The sequence below is a fragment of the Cryptomeria japonica genome, unplaced genomic scaffold (assembly GCF_030272615.1).
Source record: "Cryptomeria japonica unplaced genomic scaffold, Sugi_1.0 HiC_scaffold_89, whole genome shotgun sequence".
Lineage (NCBI taxonomy): Eukaryota > Viridiplantae > Streptophyta > Pinopsida > Cupressales > Cupressaceae > Cryptomeria > Cryptomeria japonica.
In genome coordinates, this window is record NW_026728911.1 from 362,501 (window position 1) to 377,500 (window position 15,000).

At 59.3% G+C, this 15,000-nt stretch overlaps 1 non-coding gene across 1 annotated transcript; it reads left to right on the forward strand.

The window, feature by feature from the left end:
* Positions 1-12,306: 12,306 nt before the first annotated feature.
* LOC131864619 (5S ribosomal RNA) lies at positions 12,307-12,425 on the forward strand. The gene has a single exon (XR_009363384.1). It is a non-coding gene; the product is annotated as a 5S ribosomal RNA (ribosomal RNA).
* The last annotated feature ends 2,575 nt before the right edge of the window (positions 12,426-15,000 follow it).

Sequence of the window (15,000 nt, forward strand, 5' to 3'; positions counted from 1 at the left end):
AGCAACCTTCAGTGCAAACGTAGCACTCTTTTGTGCAACCGCCCAAACAACGCCCCCTCTACCCTCTGTCGAAACACTCGGCATTGCTGCTCCCTAAGGTGAGCTTCTCCTCATAGGCAATTCCGCTCTTATCCGGTCACGTTTGTGTGCCCGAATTTCGCAAGGCAACCTCCATGGGACATGGAAAAGACTCGAGAAGAGAGCTCGCTCACGGGAGAGAGAAGCCAAGGAGACCACGAGAGTGCTGAGAGTGGGACAGCGCTGAATAGGCGGGAGAAGCCTGCGCGTATAAACGGAGATATATATCCAATTGCAACGAAGGAACGTGCCAAAGATCGAGAACAATGGCAGAAATGCTAGTAACGTGCACTTCGGGACCAACGCATCACCGGAAGACAACCGCCAAACATCGAAAGAGTCGCGATGCTCCGCAACCTACGTGCAAAGCGGTCGCACACCGGGTAAGGGAGTGAGAGCCCCAAACATAGCTGGGCGAGGCGCTCACTCCGCTCTTTAATATCTCGTTAATACCGCCAAGGAAATGGCACAAGCACACACACACAAGCATCCTCGGAAGAGGACAGTTCGAGTGACAGGTCAAATCCAAGAGTTCCGAAGACTACCTCCAGGAACAATCGGGAACAAGACCGATTACAAGTCGTCGAGTCTGTTACTGGGCGAACACGAGATGCGCACAGGAAATCGATCAGCCCTCACAATGGCCCAAGGCCAGAGATCGGACTGCTACGATTTACCCCAACAATCATCGTGCCACTCTTCGCAGAGAGGTGATAGACGCCAACGAGCCCGCGCATAGCAATCGAGGTGTAAAAAGGGCGTTGAAGGCAGGAAGCCTGGACGAAAGAGGCTACGAGGTCACCTCGAAGCGGTCTAAGAATCGGGCGCACTTGGGGCGACTACCAGTGCCAACCCCTTATCCCGCGGTGCGTCCGACACACAGAAATTTCCAAGGCGGCCAAGGAGCCTCCCCGCATAGCAATCGGGGTGTGAGGTTACGGATGCAGCATTGATAGCAATCGAGGTGTGAGGCGAAGGATGCAGAAGTGAGAGCCGAGGGATGTAGCAGAGATAGCAATCGGGGTGTGTGATGCAGAAGAGATAGCAATCGAGGTGTGCGGTGGGAAGGGCCCAGCAGCCAGAATGCATGAAGCGACGGATGAAGCAGTGATGACAACCGGGCTGTGAGGAGAGGAGGGATGCAGCCAAGAAAGCAATCAGGGCTCGAGGCAAGGGATGCATCAAGGATAGCAATCATGTTGTGAGGCGAGATTCCAAAGGCTAAACGTGAGAGGCTGCAGGGTCGACTCAGAGAGGTCTATGCATGTGAGAGGCTGAAAGCAAGGTCGACTCGGAGCGGTCTATGCATCGGGCGCGCTTGGGGCGACTACCAGTGCCAACCCCTTATCCCGCGACGCGTCCGACAAAGAGAACGTTCCAAGGCGGCAGAGGAGGTTACCAGCCGAAGGATGCAGTAGCAATAACAGGTATAGTTCCGCGGCGGCCGAGAAGACTCACCGCATAGGAATCGGGATGCGAGGCGAGGGATGCGGCGGGAAGGCCCCGACGGCTAAACGGAAGAGGCTGCAGGGCCGCCTCGGAATGGTCCAAGCATCGGATGCGATTGGGACGACTACCAGTGCCAACCCCTTATCCCGCGATGCGTCCGATACACAGATAGTTCCAAGGCGGCCGAGGAGCCTCACCGCATATCAATCGGGGTGCGAGGCGAGGGATGGGGCGGGAAGGCCCCAACGGCTAGACGGAAGAGGCTTCAGGGCCACCTCGGAATGGTCCAAGCATCGGACGCGCTTGGGGCGACTGCCAGTGCCAACCCCTTATCCCGCGATGCGTCCGATACACAGATGGTTCCAAGGCGGCCGAGGAGCCTCACCGCATAGCAATCGGGGGTGCGAGGCGAGGGATGGGGCGGGAAGGCCCCAACGGCTAGACGGAAGAGGCTTCAGGGCCGCCTAGGAATGGTCCAAGCATCGGACACGCTTGGGGCGACTACCAGTGACAGCCCCCTATCCCGCGATGCGTCCGATACGAAGATGGTTCCAAGGCGGCCGAGGAGCCTCACCGCATAGCAATCGGGGTGCGAGGTGGGGGATCCGGCGAGATGGCCCCAACGGCTAGACGGAAGAGGCCACAGGGCCGCGTCGGAATAGTCCAAGCATCGGACGCGCTTGGGGCGACTACCAGTGACAACCCCTTATCCCGCGATGCGTCCGATACGAAGATAGTTCCAAGGCGGCCGAGGAGCCTCACCGCATAGCAATCGGGGTGCGAGGTGGGGGATGCGGCGAGATGGCCCCAACGGCTAGACGGAAGAGGCTGCAGGGCCGCCTCGGAATAGTCCAAGCATCGGACGCGCTTGGGGCCACTACCAGTGACAACCCCTTATCCCGCAATGCGTCCGATACGAAGATAGTTCCAAGGCGGCCGAAGAGCCTCACCGCATAGCAATCGGGGTGCGAGGTGGGGGATGCGGCGAGATGGCCCCAACGGCTAGACGGAAGAGGCCACAGGGCCGCCTCGGAATAGTCCAAGCATCGGACGCGCTTGGGGCGACTACCAGTGACAACCCCTTATCCCGCGATGCGTCCGATACGAAGATAGTTCCCAGGCGGCCGAGGAGCCTCACCGCATAGCAATCGGGGTGCGAGGCGAGGGATGCGGCGAGATGGCCCCAAAGGCTAGACGGAAGAGGCTGCAGGGCTGCCTCGGAATAGTCCAAGCATCGGACGCGCTTGGGGCGACTACCACTGCCAACCCCTTATCCCGCGATGCGTCCGATACACAGATAGTTCCGAGGCGGCCGAGGAGGTGGGGGATGCAGCGAGATGGCCCCAACGGCTAGACGGAAGAGGCTGCAGGGCCGCCTCGGAATAGTCCAAGCATCGGACGCGCTTGGGGCGACTACCAGTGACAACCCCTTATCCCGCGATGCGTCCGATACACAGATAGTTCCGAGGCGGCCAAGGAGCCTCACCGCATAGCAATCGTGGTGCGAGGTGGGGGATGCGGCGAGATGGCCCCAACGGCTAGACGGAAGAGGCTGCAGGGCCGCCTCGGAATGGTCCAAGCATCGGATGCGCTTGGGGCGACTACCACTGCCAACCCCTTATCCCGCGATGCGTCCGATACACAGATAGTTCCAAGGCGGCCGAGGAGCCTCACAGCATAGCAATCAGGGTGCGAGGCGAGGGATGCGGCGAGAAAGCCCCAACGGCTAGAGGGAAAAGGCTTCAGGTCCGCCTCGGAATGGTCCAAGCATCGGACGCACTTGGGGCGACTACCAGTGACAACCCCTTATCCCGCGACGCGTCCGATACACAGATAGTTCCAAGGCGGCCGAGGAGCCTCACCGCATAGCAATCGGGGTGCGAGGCGAGGGATGCGGCGAGAAGGACCCAACGGCTACACGGAAGAGGCTTCGGGGCCGCCTCGGAATGGTCCAAGCATCGGACGCGCTTGGGGCGACTACCAGTGACAACCCCTTATCCCGCGACGCGTCCGATACACAGATAGTTCCAAGGCGGCCGAGGAGCCTCACCGCATAGCAATCGGGGTGCGAGGCGAGGGATGCGGCGAGAAGGACCCAACGGCTACACGGAAGAGGCTTCGGGGCCGCCTCGGAATGGTCCAAGCATCGGACGCGCTTGGGGCGACTACCAGTGACAACCCCTTATCCCGCGACGCGTCCGATACACAGATAGTTCCAAGGCGGCCGAGGAGCCTCACCGCATAGCAATCGGGGTGCGAGGCGAGGGATGCGGCGAGAAGGACCCAACGGCTAGACGGAAGAGGCTTCGGGTCCGCCTCGGAATGGTCCAAGCATCGGACGCGCTTGGGGCGACTACCAGTGACAACCCCTTATCCCGCGACGCGTCCGATACACAGATAGTTCCAAGGCGGCCGAGGAGCCTCACCGCATAGCAATCGGGGTGCGAGGCGAGGGATGCGGCGAGAAGGACCCAACGGCTAGACGGAAGAGGCTTCGGGTCCGCCTCGGAATGGTCCAAGCATCGGACGCGCTTGGGGCGACTACCAGTGACAACCCCTTATCCCGCGACGCGTCCGATACACAGATAGTTCCAAGGCGGCCGAGGAGCCTCACCGCATAGCAATCGGGGTGCGAGGCGAGGGATGCGGCGAGAAGGACCCAACGGCTAGACGGAAGAGGCTTCGGGTCCGCCTCGGAATGGTCCAAGCATCGGACGCGCTTGGGGCGACTACCAGTGACAACCCCTTATCCCGCGACGCGTCCGATACACAGATAGTTCCGAGGCGGCCGAGGAGCCTCACCGCATAGCAATCGGGGTGCGAGGCGAAGGATGCGGCGAGAAGGACCCAACGGCTAGACGGAAGAGGCTTCGGGTCCGCCTCGGAATGGTCTAAGCATCGGACGCGCTTGGGGCGACTACCAGTGACAACCCCTTATCCCGCGACGCGTCCGATACACAGATAGTTCCAAGGCGGCCGAGGAGCCTCACCGCATAGCAATCGGGGTGCGAGGCGAGGGATGCGGCGAGAAGGACCCAACGGCTAGACGGAAGAGGCTTCAGGGCCGCCTCGGAATGGTCCAAGCATCGGACGCGCTTGGGGCGACTACCAATGACAACCCCTTATCCCGCGACGCGTCCGATACACAGATAGTTCCGAGGCGGCCGAGGAGCCTCACCGCATAGCAATCGGGGTGCGAGGCGAGGGATGCGGCGAGAAGGACCCAACGGCTAGACGGAAGAGGCTTCAGGGCCGCCTCGGAATGGTCCAAGCATCGGACGCGCTTGGGGCGACTACCAGTGACAACCCCTTATCCCGCGACGCGTCCGATACACAGATAGTTCCGAGGCGGCCGAGGAGCCTCACCGCATAGCAATCGGGGTGCGAGGCGAGGGATGCGGCGAGAAGGACCCAACGGCTAGACGGAAGAGGCTTCAGGGCCGCCTCGGAATGGTCCAAGCATCGGACGCGCTTGGGGCGACTACCGTTGCCAACCCCTTATCCCGCGATGCGTCTGATACACAGATAGTTCCGAGGCGGCCGAGGAGCCTCACCGCATAGCAATCGGGTTGCGAGGCAGATTATTGGGAAGGGAACCCCCTGGGATGCGGCTCAAGCAGTGCCCAAAGGGACTGGAATGCGGAATCACATCGAGAGACCCAAATGCTATACGAGGGCTCAAATCGAATTATCGATTTGGCCACGACATGGACGCATCGGAACGACTACCTTTGCCGAACCACTCGCAATTGCATCCATACCGAAACCAATAGACATTTCCGTTAGAGCCCTCGCATAGCATTCGGGAATCTCGCATGCCCCTCTAAATCGACCAATGCTGGCGCTCAATGAAAATCCGAGCGCTACCACCGTTCGAGCGCCAGCATTGGTCGAGTTAGAGGGGCACGGGGGAGAATGCTCCAGTCAACACCTCCCCTATATAAGTTATTTGTCCGATTCTCGCACAACCGTAGTCTGCCTCGTCGAATCAAACAACGGTCCCAGATTCCGACTTCCGTTCCGTAGAGACCCAAAAGCTAGATGGAGGCTCGCAAGAAAGAGAGTCGGCGCATAGCAATCGGGTTTCTCGAACGTTTAGGGACCGAGCTCACTTGCGGATAGGGCAAAATCCGCCAAGCAACCCAAAAGCTAGACGGGGGCTCGAATCGAATCGCCTAGGCGGCCACAACAACGACGTGTTGGATCGACTACCAGTGCCAAACCATTCAGCAAGACTAGTCTGTGTCGAGGCCGGATAGAGATTCTCAGAGAGCGCCCGCATAGCATTTAGGAGACCTGCCGCGTCCCTCACACTCGACAAATGGTGGTGCACGTTTATAAATCCGAGCGATCCCAACCCTTTCAAGCACCAACATCGGTCGAGATAGAGGGGCACGGAGGGGGCTGCGTGAGACAACACAGTCCCCTATATAAGTTATTTGTCCGATTCTCACACATCCGAAGAATGGTCATCAAATCGGACAACAGCCCAAACTTCCGACTTCCGTCCCAGAAAGCCCAAGAGCTATCTAAAACGTTCATGGCCGGAACTCGATCGCGGCTATACCAGTCCGCCAAGCAACCCAAAAGCTAGACTGGAGCTCTAGTCGAATCACCTCTGTGGCCATTGCAAGGACGTGTTGGAGCGACTACCATTGCCGAACCATTCCGCAGGTCGAGTCCATACCAAGGCCGCATAGAGATTCACGATGAGCTCCTGCATAGCAATCAGGAGACTTGCCGTGTCCATCACAATCGATAAATCCTGGTGCAAGATTTTTGCATCCGAGCGCTCCAACCAGTCGAGCACCAGCATCAATCGACATAAACGGGCACGGGGGGAGGATGCTCGAGAACACTACCTCCCCTATATAAGTTATTTGTCCGATTCTCAAGCAGCCGAAGTCTGGTCATCGAATCGGGTCAAAGACCACAACTTCCGACTTTACCCACAATGCAAGTCATCGAATCGAACATCGGCCCCCGAGTCGGACTCCATGCGTATGTCAGGTCATCGGACCCAAATTCCGCCTTCCTGCGCATGGCGGGCCATCAATATCAACTCGGTCATCGGACCCAAACTCCGCCTTTTTGCGTATGGCACGCCTTCAAATCGGTCATCGGACCCAAATTCCGCCTTCCTGTGCATGGCGGGCCATCAACATCAACTCGGTCATCGGACCCAAATTCCGCCTTTCTGCGCATGGCACGCCATCAACTCGGTCATCGGACCCAAATTCCGCCTTCCTGCGCATGGCAGGTCATCGGACACAAATTCAGACCTCGCCAATATGCCTACGTATCGAATCGGTCATCGGACCCAACTTCCGACTTCATCCATACTGTAGGGTCTTTGAGGTTGGCGCGGTGCGCTCAACCCAGGGAGTCGACCCATCGAAGCATACACCTCCCCTATATAAGCTATTTGTCCGATTCCCACACCTGTGTAGTTTGCACCTCTGACCAGGACATCGACCCCAACTTCCGAACTCGACTGCAACGACGGCACCAGCGCCTTGGTGCGCACCTTGCGACGCACAGTCCCAACATTCGCCTTCCTGCACATGGCAGGTCATCGGACCCAAATTCCGACCTCGCGAGTATGCCTACATATCGAATCGGTCATCGGACCCAACTTCCGACTTCATCCATACCGTAGGGTCTTTGAGGTTGGCGCGGTGCGCTCAACCCGGGGAGTCGACCCAACGAAGCATACACCTCCCCTATATAAGCTATTTGTCCGATTCCCACACCTGTGTAGTTTGCACCTCCGATCAAGACATCGACCCCAACTTCCGAACTCGCCTCCAACGACCGAACCAGCGCCTTGGTGCGCACCTTGCAACGCACAGTGCCAACATTCGCCTTCCTGCACGTGGCAGGTCATCGGACCCAAATTCCGACCTCGCGAGTATGCCTACATATCGAATCGGTCATCGGACCCAACTTCCGACTTCATCCATACCGTAGGGTCTTTGAGGTTGGCGCGGTGCGCTCAACCCGGGGAGTCGACCCAACGAAGCATACACCTCCCCTATATAAGCTATTTGTCCGATTCCCACACCTGTGTAGCTTGCACCTCCGATCAGGACATCGACCCCAACTTCCGAACTCGACTAAAAAGACCGCACCAGCGCCTTGGTGTGCACCTTGCAACGCACAGTGTCAACATTCGCCTTCCTGCACATGGCAGGTCATCGGACCCAAATTCCGACCTCATGAGCATACCTACTAATCGAATTGGTCATCGGACCCAACTTCCGACTTCATCCATACCGTAGGGTCTTTGAGGTTGGCGCGGTGCGCTCAACCTGGGGAGTCGACCCATCGAAGCATACACCTCCCCTATATAAGCTATTTGTCCGATTCCGACACCTGTGTAGTTTGCACCTCCGCTCAGGACATCGACCCCAACTTCCGAACTCGCCTGCAACGACCGAACCAGCGCCTTGGTGCGCACCAAAAGTGCGCACTTTTGGAGGGCACTTTTGTGCGCTCCAAAGGTGCGCACTTTTGGAGGGCACTTTTCTGCGCTCCAAAGGTGCGCACTTTTGGAGGGCACTTTTTGGAGGGCACTTTTCTGCGCTCCAAAGGTGCGCACTTTTGGAGGGCACTTTTTGGAGGGCACTTTTCTGCGCTCCAAAGGTGCGCACTTTTGGAGGGCACTTTTTGGAGGGCACTTTTCTGCGCTCCAAAGGTGCGCACTTTTGGAGGGCACTTTTTGGAGGGCACTTTTCTGCGCTCCAAAGGTGCGCACTTTTGGAGGGCACTTTTTGGAGGGCACTTTTCTGCGCTCCAAAGGTGCGCACTTTTGGAGGGCACTTTTCTGCGCTCCAAAGGTGCGCACTTTTGGAGGGCACTTTTTGGAGGGCACTTTTCTGCGCTCCAAAGGTGCGCACTTTTGGAGGGCACTTTTTGGAGGGCACTTTTCTGCGCTCCAAAGGTGCGCACTTTTGGAGGGCACTTTTTGGAGGGCACTTTTCTGCGCTCCAAAGGTGCGCACTTTTGGAGGGCACTTTTGTGCACTCCAAAGGTGCGCACTTTTGGAGGGCACTTTTCCTGTGCTCCAAAGGTGCACACCTAGGTGAGCACCTTCGACCACACCTTGTAGCACACCAAACTCTGACTTTCGACTTCATCCGCAATGCAGGGTCTTTGAGGTTGGCGCAATGCGCACAACCAGGGGAGTCGACCCATCAAACCCAACACCTCCCCTATATAAGCTATTTGTCTGATTCTCATACATGCGTAGCCTGCAGGAGCAATTAGGACATCGACCCCAACTTTCGGCTTCTAAACGAAAACAAGGTCTTTGAGGTTGGTGTAATGCGAACAACTAGGGGAGTCAACCCATCAAACCCAACACCTCCCCTATATAAGCTATTTGTCTGATTCTCATACATGTGTAGTCTACAGGAGCAATTAGGACATCGACCCCAACTTTTGACTTCTTAACGAAAACAAGGTCTTTGAGGTTGACGTAATGCGCACAACCAGGGGAGTCGACCCATCAAACCCAACACCTCCCCTATATAAGCTATTTGTCCGATTCTCATACATGTGTAGCCTGCAGGAGCCATTAGGACATTGACCCCAACTTTTGACTTCTTAACGAAAACAAGGTCTTTGAGGTTGGCGTAATGCGCACAACCAAGGGAGTTGACCCATCAAACCCAACACCTCCCCTATATAAGCTATTTGTCTGATTCTCATACATGTGTAGCCTGCAACAACGATTAGGACATCCACCCCAACTTCTGAATTCGTCTGCGTTGACCGCACCAAAGGTGCACGCCTTGGTGCTCACCAAAATCCGACTTCCGACTTCTTCTGCTATGCGGGGTCTTTGAGGTTGGCGCAGTGCGCACAACCAGGGGAGTCAACCCACCGAATGCAACACCTCCCCTATATAAGCTATTTGTCTGATTCTCATACATGCGTAGACTGCAGCAATGATTAGGACATCCACCCCAACTTTTGACTTCTTAAACAAGACAGGGTCTTTGAAGTTGGTGCAGTGCACACAACCAGGGGAGTCGACCCATCAAACGCAACACCTCCCCTATATAAAGCTATTTGTCCGATTCTCATACGTGTAGTCTGCAGCAGCGATTAGGACATCGACCCCAACTTCCGAATTCGTTTGCATTGACCGCACCAAAGGTGCACGCCTTGGTGTGCACCCTGGAGTGCACTTTGGTGCTCACCTCGGTGCACACTTTGGTGTGCACCTCGGTGTGCACCAAAGGTGCGCACCTTGGAGCGCACCAAAGGTGTACACTTTGGAGCGCACCACATAGGGTCTTTGAGAGGTTGGCGCAGTGCGCACACCAAGGTGGGTGTTGAGGTGCGTGCCGAGGTGGGTGGGTGCTAGGGTGCGCTCCATGGTGGGTGCCAGGGTGGGTGCGTGCTAGGGTGGATTCCAAAGAGGGTCATAGGGTGGGTGCCAAGGTGGGTTGGTGATATAGTGGGTTCAAAGGTGGGTACTAGGGTGGGTTCCAAGGTGGGTCACAAGTTGGGTGCCAGGATGCGTGGGTGTTAGGTTGGGTGCCAAGGTGGGCTCCTGCGTGGGTGGGTGCTAGGGGTTTCAAGGTGGACGCGAGGGCGGGTGCCAAGGTGGGTAACAAGTTGGGTGTTAGGATGGGTGAGTGCTAGAGTGGGTGCCAAGGTGGGTGGGTGCTAAGGTGGATGCCAAGGTGGTTCACAGGGTGGGTGGGTTCTAGGGTGAGTTCCAAGGTGGGTCACAGGTTCAGTGCTAGGGTGGGTGTCAAGGCGGGTGTCGAGGTGCCTGGGTGCTAGGGTGTGGATGCCAATGTGGGTCATAGGGTGGGTACTAGGGTGGGCTGCAATGTGGGTGCCAAGGTGGGTAACATGCTCGGTGGGTTCTAAATTGGGTGCCAGGGTGGGTGTGCACCCACCTTGCCCGAGGTGGGTGCCAAGGTGCCAGTGTGGGTGGGTGCTAAGGTGGATGCCAAGGTGGGTGAGAAGGTGGGTGATAGGTTGAGTGGTAGGATGGGTGGGTGCCAAGATGGGTCACAGGGTGGGTGCAAGGGTGGGTAGGTGCTAGGGTTGGTGTCAGGGTGGGTGGGTGCTAGGTTGGGTTCCAAGGTGGGTGCGAGGGTGAGTGTCAAGGTGGGTCACAGGTTAGGTGCTAGGATGGGTGAGTGCTAGGGTGCAAAGGTGCCAGGGTGGGTGCTAGGATGGGTCGATGCTAGGGTGAGTGGCAAGGTGGGTCCACAAGTGTCAAGGTGGGTGCCGAGGTGGGTGCCAAGTCGGCGACTGCTATGGTGGATGCCAAGGTGGGTCACGGGGTGGGTGCCAAGTTGCTAGGTTGGGTTCCAAGGTGGGTGCCAACGTGGGTGCTAGGGTGCGTGGGTTAAAGGGTGTGTCACAACGTGGGTGCCAGGATGGGTGCGCACCCACACTGGCCAAGACGGGTGCGGGTGCAAGGTTGGGTTCCAAGCCCGGTCACAGGCTGGGTGCTAGGATGGGTGGGTGCCAAGGTGGGCACCAGGGTGGGTGCACCCACCCTGGCCAAGGTGGGTCACGGGGTGGGTCCTAGGGTGGGTAACGGGGTGGGTACTAAGGTGCGTGCCAAGGTGGGTCATAGGGTGGGTGCCAAGGTGGGCACCAGGGTGGGTGTGCACCAACCCTAGCCAGGGTAGGTCACGGGGTGGTTGTCGGCGGGGTGGGCGTCAAGGAGCCAAGGTGGGTGGCAAGTAGCCAAGTTGCGTGCCAAGGTGGGTGTCGGGGTGGGTGCCAAGGATCCAAGGTGGGTGCCAAGGAACCAAGGTGGGTGTCTGGGTGGGTGCCGAGGTGGGAGCCAGGGTGGGTCCCAAGGTGAGTGCAAAGGTGGGTGCCAGGGTCAAGGTGAGTGCCAATGTGGGTTCCAAGGTGCCAGGGTCAGGGTGAGTGCCAATGTGGGTTCAAAGGTGCTAAGTTGGGTGCGAGGTTGGGTGCGAGGGTGGGTGGGTGCCAAGGTGTGCTAGGTGGAAGCCCGGGTGGGTCGGCATCCCATGGGTGTCGAGTTGGGTGCCTGATGGGTGCTTCTTGTCAAGTTTTAGTCGTCGGGACTCATTTCGAGCCTTAGAGGTCGTTTCTTGTCCGGTTGCCCTGTCTTCGACCTGGGAACCCAATTTTGGTCCTCGGGTCCCATTTTTTTTTGTCTCGCATCCCACTTTTGGCCTGTGGCCTTTTCGGGGTCGATTCTCGTTTTGGGCATCAGAGCATGTTTCTTCTCCTAAAACCCAATATTTGTTTATTAAGTCTCGGAACACATTTTTGTTCTCGTGGACCCATCATGGGTCTTGGAACGCATTTGTGGTCCTTGGGTCCCATTTTGCATCCCGAAACTTGTGTTTTGGTGCTTGATCCCTATTTTGGGTGCCCACCTTGCACCAAGTGCGCACCCGGGGCAAACCGAGCGCCTTGGTGCACCGGGGCAAGATCGAGCGTGCACCCGAGGCGCCCCGAACATGCACCAAGGTGCACTCGGCCCACATGTGAGCGCAGGTCGTTGCGCCCGAGGTGGTGTGTGGGCACCGCGTTGCAGACGGGACACTGCACGCACACGACGCCCCCTCCAGGTGCACGCACGTAGGCCGGGCCGGGTGCACACCCGACGCCCTAGCAAGGTGCGCGCACCCGGGCAGGGCTCACACTTGGCGAACGGGGCGCACTTCGCGAGGGAGGGTGTGCACCTCGACGGGGGTGGGTGGCCGGGGTGGATTCGCACGTGGGTCGCGGTTTGCTAAGTACACACTGCGACAAGCTCATAACGGGTGCGATCATACCAGCGTTAGTGCACCGGATCCCATCAGAACTCCGCAGTTAAGCGCGCTTGGGCCGGAGTAGTACTGGGATGGGTGACCTCCCGGGAAGTCCCGGTGTTGCACCCTTTTTTAGTTTTTCGCCGGGCGTCGCAATGCTATTTGAATAAACCTTTTGCCCGTTTGCGTTCTCGTCGGGGCCGGGCCGGGCCGGGGTGCGCTGCCCGCACTACCGCGCGCGCGGGGGGCGACACCGAGCGCGCACCCGAGGCGCCCCGAGCACACAGGCCACGGTGCAACCCGGGCGTTGTGCGCGCACCCCGGTGCGCCCGAGGTGCTGCGCGCGCACCCAGGTGAAATCGGTGTGCACCTCGGCCAGTGCGCGCTCGGTCGAGTCGCGCACGTTGGCCAAGGTGCACGGTGATGTTTCTTACTCTAAGGTTCCGCACCAGACGCCCGGGACAGGTGAGCGAAGCTGGGCGGGGCCGGGTGCGCGGCCGGGGCAGGTGCACGCAGCTGGAGAGAGCTTTGGAGCACACTTCGGAGCGCACCAATGATGCGCTCCATTCAAAAGTTTCCTGAAAAGGCAAAAAAAGTTGAGATTATAGAATTTCCCACTTGAGAGATTGTAAAAAAAAAAAATTTAAAATGAAGGAAACGCGGGTGCCAAGGTGTGCGCAGCCCAGCCAAGGTGTGCGCACCAAGGCGCCCACCCTGGCGAAGGTGCACGCAAGGTGCGCACCCGAGGCAAACCGGACAATTAACCCAACTTTCGACTTCGCGCGCACCTTGGAGCGCACTTCGGAGCGCTCCTTGGTGCGCACCAATCTTGGGCACCTCGGAGTGCACCATGGCGCCCACCAAGGTGCGCACCCGGGGCAAACCGAGCTCCGACTTCGTGCGCACCTTGGAGCGCACGAAAGGTGCGCACCATGGCGCCCACCAAGGTGCGCAGCCCAGCCAAGGCGTGCGCATCAAGGTGCGCACCCTGGCGAAGGTGCGCACCCGGGGCAAACCGAGCTCCGACTTCGTGCGCACCTTGGAGCGCACAAAAGGTGCGCAACCCAGCCAAGGTGTGCGCACCCCGGTCAAACCGAGCTCCGAATCGTGCGCACCAGAGGTGCACGCCATCGTGCGCACCTTGGAGCACACTTCGGAGCCCTCCTTGGTGCGCGCCGATGTTGCGCACCTCGGAGCGCACCCGGGGAAAACAATGCAATTAACCCGACTTTCGACTTCGTGGGCACCTCGGAGCGCTCTCGGGTTCGCACCTCGGAGCACACCGAGGTGCGCACCTTTGATGCGCTGCCTTCACCAATTTCCAGAAAAGGCAAGAAAACATTGAGAAGGTGTGCGCACCGAGGTGCCCACCCTGGCGAAGGTGCACGCGAGGTGCGCACCCGGGGCAAACCGGGCTCCGACTTCGTGCACGCCGCACCTTGGAGCACACTTCGGAGCGCTCCTTGGTGCGCACCAGGGCGCGCAACCCAGCCGAGGTGCCCACCCCGGCGAAGGTGCACGCGAGGTGCGCACCCGGGGCAAACCGGGCTCCGACTTCGTGCACGCCATGGTGCCCACCGCGGCGAAGGTGCACGCGAGGTGCGCACCCGGGGCAAACCGGGCTCCGACTTCGTGCACGCCGCACCTTGGAGCACACTTCGGAGCGCTCCTTGGTGCGCACCATGGTGCCCACCAGGGCGCGCAACCCCGCCGAAGGTGCACGCGAGGTGCGCACCCGGGGCAAACCGGGCTCCGACTTCGTGCACGCCGCACCTTGGAGCACACTTCGGAGCGCTCCTTGGTGCGCACCATGGTGCCCACCAGGGCGCGCAACCCCGCCGAAGGTGCACGCGAGGTGCGCACCCGGGGCAAACCGGGCTCCGACTTCGTGCACGCCATGGTGCGCACCGCGGCGAAGGTGCGCACCCGGGGCAAACCGGGCTCCGACTTCGTGCACGCCGCACCTTGGAGCACACTTCGGAGCGCTCCTTGGTGCGCACCAGGGCGCGCAACCCAGCCGAGGTGCCCACCCCGGCGAAGGTGCACGCGAGGTGCGTACCCGGGGCAAACCGGGCTCCGACTTCGTGCACGCCGCACCTTGGAGCACACTTCGGAGCGCTCCTTGGTGCGCACCATGGTGCCCACCAGGCCGCGCAACCCAGCCAAGGTGTGCGCACCAAGGTGCACGCGAGGTGCGCACCCGGGGCAAACCGGGGTCCGACTTCGTGCACGCCGCACCTTGGAGCACACATCGGGGCGCTCCCGGGTTCGCACCGGCGTTGCGCACCGTGGTGGGCACCTCGGAGCACACCAAGGTGGGCAGCGAGGTGCGCACCTTTGATGCGATGCCTTCACTAATTTCCATAAAAGGCAAAAAAAAAACGAGATTTTAAAATTTCCGTTTTGAAAGATAGTGAGAAAAAGGGAATGCTGGTGCCATCTTGAGCCCGCCCTGGTGCGCAGCCCAGCCAAGGTGTGCGCACCAAGGTGCCCACCCTGGCGAAGGTGCGCGCCCGGGCAATTAACCCAACTTCCAACTTCGCGCGCGCCAGGGTGGGAGCGCACCCAACAACCGGGCCTGGGAAGAGCCAATGCGAGAAACCCCACCAAACGCTCTGACAAAAAAAGAGGGGGCGCTCCAGTAACCCCGCTTCGGAGCGCACCCTGGGCAAACCCAGCCAAGGTGCCCACCCCGGCCAAGGTG